Source organism: Sinocyclocheilus rhinocerous, unplaced genomic scaffold (assembly GCF_001515625.1).
Source record: "Sinocyclocheilus rhinocerous isolate Xijiao unplaced genomic scaffold, SAMN03320098_v1.1 scaffold185, whole genome shotgun sequence".
NCBI lineage: Eukaryota > Metazoa > Chordata > Actinopteri > Cypriniformes > Cyprinidae > Sinocyclocheilus > Sinocyclocheilus rhinocerous.
The window spans coordinates 3146048-3146305 of NW_015662163.1; the positions used below are offsets into that span (position 1 = coordinate 3146048).

Below are 258 nucleotides of genomic sequence, written 5' to 3' on the forward strand. Positions count from 1 at the left end.
TACGCAGTTTCCGTTCAGATCAAATCACAACAACATAGGAAACAGATCCGGCGTGACGCAGCTGACACAGAACAGCATACGTTGTTTACGTCCAGCGGATATTCTCAAAAATGGCACTACAGGGTGATGCGGAGGAGACGAATTGTTGAATAAAGTCGTTACTTTTTGTGTGCAAAAGAAAAAAAATATTTTCGTAGCTTCGTATAATTGCGGATGAACCCCTGATGTCACATGGATTATTTTACCGATCTCCTTGCT

General features: G+C 41.9%; 1 protein-coding gene across 1 annotated transcript in view; it reads left to right on the forward strand.

Annotated features, from left to right (window-relative positions):
• The window catches only part of LOC107727631 (solute carrier family 22 member 2-like), a 12082-nt gene that overhangs the window by 8018 nt on the left and 3806 nt on the right, over positions 1–258 (forward strand). The gene's annotated exons all lie outside the window — the stretch shown is intronic.